Here is a 3,237-nt window from a genome sequence, read left to right as displayed (position 1 = left end):
TGATGGCCAGGGTTGAATTCGAGTCCAAGTAAGCAGTGTTGATAGTAATTGTTATTGTCGTGATGGAATAATAAACAATAACTGGATTTGCATCAGGAGAAACATGTATAGGTGTAATTTTTGCCCTACCTGACGTGGAAATGTACCGAATATTCAATACATTTGAAAACAACTGCGAAAAAAATCGCAAGTTGTTCTCGGGTGGGACTCGAACCCACGATCTCCAGATCACGAGCCTGGCATCATACCTCTAGACCACCGAGCTTGCGTATGACATGACTTTTGGTATACCGGACCCTGTTACGAAAATATTGGTTCGTAAACACCCAAACTTATTTGGTTGCGTAATTTTTCTTCCATTTTTAGACCCAATTAAAATACCCAAATCAGTTATTAAATGGGTCTTATGCACCAAATTATTAATATATAGTTGCAAATGTTTCACCACAAAAAATTCCGGATTTTTAACTTTTAGGGGGTAATCGTAGGTCAAAAGGTCATTCGGGACAAAAAATGCACAAAAATGCCTCGTTTTCATGGTGACCTTTGACCCTGTGGGCAAGTACGCTTGTTGTTAAAACTTGCACCATTAATTAATTCATATATGGTGATCAGATGTTCCAAATATCAGCTTGGTGTCTTTATCCCTTCATGTTTAAAAAGCGATTTGAAAAGGGGTATATTTTTCAATTTGTGACAGTATCAGTGCGTAAATGTGATAAAATTAATTTTTGAATAACGATAATATTAAAAATAATCTGCCTAAACCCTTGAAACTTATAATTCTAAAACAACTTTATGTGCTTATTTCAGGCATGCAGTTCGTTAAGGAATATAGTGTTTCATTAGTAAGATATGTCCCCCCAAAAATGGCCCAAGTGCAAGAATTGCGCAATAAAATTGTATTTACTGTTGATTTCAAATGAGCATAATATTATCCGTGTACTGTCTAGAGCCATGAAACCTTTCATTCTAACACAACTTTTTGAGCTGATTGCAGTTATACAGTTTGTTAAAGGGATAAATTGTTTAATTAGTAAGATATTTTGCCCAAAAAATGGCCTAAGTGCAAGATTGTGCAATAAAATTGTGTTTACTATATTATTGATTTCAAATGAGCATGATATTATCCATGTACTGTCTAGACAGCCATGAAACCCTTCCATTCTAGGACAACTTTTTGTGCTGATTTCAGGTATGCAGTCTGTTAAAGGGATGCATTGTTTAATTAGTCAGATATTTTGCCTCAAAAATGGCCCAAGTGCTAAAATTGCGCAATAACATTGTGCGACTATATATTGATATATTTCAAATGATACATACATTAACAGTGTTCTGTTTAGAACCATGAAACCTATATTCTAGTACACATTTGTATGCTTATTTAATTCATGACATCTGTTAAGGGACAGAGTGGTTAGTTAGTATGATATTTTGCACCAAAATGGCTCAAGAAGTGCAAGAATTGCATAGTAACATATATTTTAAATATGAGCACAATATTATCAGTGTACTACTGCCTATAGCCATAAAACCTTTAATTCTAGAAAACCTTTTGTGCTTATTTCAGTCACGTAGCTGGTAAGGAACACAGTCTTTAATTAGTAAGATATTGTACCGACCCCAGAATTGTGAAATAACAGTGCTTTTCACCATTCTCGCACAAGAGCCACTTTTGGGGGCCCAATATCTTAATAATTAAACATTGTGTCCCTTACCACCAGAGTGCATGATTGAAATAAGCACAAAAGGTTGTTTTTGAAGTAAAAGTTTCATGGCTCTAGACAGTACAATGTAAAATTTATGCTCACTTAAATTCAATTTCACACAATGTTGCTCGATTGTTGCACTTGGGCCATTTTTGGGGCAAACTATCTTACTAACTATTAGTTAGTAAGATAAAAGACTGTATCCCTTAACAAACTGCATGAATTAAATAAGTGTACAAATATGTACTAGAATTTAAGGTTACATGGTTCTGAACTGTACACTGTTAATGTTATACTCATTTTAAATACTAAAATAGTTGCACAATGTTATAGTGCAATTCTTGCGCTTGGGTAATTTTTTGGGCAAAATATCTTACTAATTAAACAATGCATCCCTTTAACAAACTGCATAACTGCAATCAGCACAAAAAGTTGTCTTAGAATGAAAGGTTTCATGCCTCTAGACCGTTCACAGATAATATTATGCTCATTTGAAATCAATCGTAACACATTTTAATTGCACAATTCTTGCACTTGGGCCATTTTTGGGGCATAATATCTTACTAATTAAACAATTTATCCCTTTAACAGACTGCATAACTGAAATCAACACAAAAAGTTGTCCTAGAATGAAAAGTTTCACGGCTCTAGACAGTACACGGATAATATTATGCTCATTTGAAATCAACAGTAAATACAATTTTATTGCGCAATTCTTGCACTTGGGCTATTTTTGGGGGGACATATCTTACTAATGAAACACTATATACCTTAACGAACTGCATGCCTGAAATAAGCACATAAAGTTGTTTTAGAATTAGAAGTTTCAAGGGTCTAGGCAGATTATTTTTAAAATTATTGTTATTCAAAAATTAATTTTATCACATTTACGCACTGATACTGTCGCAAATTGAAAAATATACCCCTTTTCAAATCGCTTTTTAAACATGAAGGGATAAAGACACCCAGCTGATAGTTGGAACATCTGATCATCATATGTAAATTAATTAATGGTGCAAGTTTTAACAACAAGCGTACTTGCCCACAGGGTCAAAGGTCACCATGAAAACGAGGCATTTTTGTCCCGAATGACCTTTTGACCTATGATTACCCCCTAAAATGATAAGTTAAAAATCCGGAATTTTTGTTGGTGAAACATTTCCAAGTATATATTAATAATTTGTTGCATAAGACCCATTTAATAACTGATTTGGGTATTTTAATGGGGTCTAAAAATGGAAGAAAAATTACACAACCAAATAAGTTTGGGTGTTTACGAACCAATATTTTCGTAACGGGGTCCGGTATACCAAAAGTCATGTCATATTCCTGTTCTACAGCCAAAAGTTAGTCTAGATATCAATTTTCAGTTAATTATCTTTATTCTATTTGAAGATATGGCTAATTGAAAATGCAACTTTACAAATATGTCATAATTGATAGCTAAAAAGGGGTATGACCCTAAAATTTCAAATGGCCGTAACTTCTAAACGACTTGGAATTGGCAAGTCAAATTTTGGGTTTGTTC

At 33.8% G+C, this 3,237-nt stretch overlaps 1 protein-coding gene and 1 non-coding gene across 2 annotated transcripts in view; one reads left to right on the top strand and one right to left on the bottom strand.

The window, feature by feature from the left end:
• Nucleotides 1-3,237, top strand: part of LOC117104697 (26S proteasome non-ATPase regulatory subunit 2-like) — a 42,768-nt gene that overhangs the window by 16,695 nt on the left and 22,836 nt on the right. The gene's annotated exons all lie outside the window — the stretch shown is intronic.
• On the bottom strand, nucleotides 193-264 carry Trnat-cgu. The gene has a single exon. It is a non-coding gene; the product is annotated as a tRNA-Thr (tRNA).

Source organism: Anneissia japonica, unplaced genomic scaffold (genome assembly GCF_011630105.1).
Source record: "Anneissia japonica isolate Jap-2015-1 unplaced genomic scaffold, ASM1163010v1 scaffold287712_len2945570_cov188, whole genome shotgun sequence".
Lineage (NCBI taxonomy): Eukaryota > Metazoa > Echinodermata > Crinoidea > Comatulida > Comatulidae > Anneissia > Anneissia japonica.
This window is presented reverse-complemented; position numbering and strand designations above follow the sequence as displayed.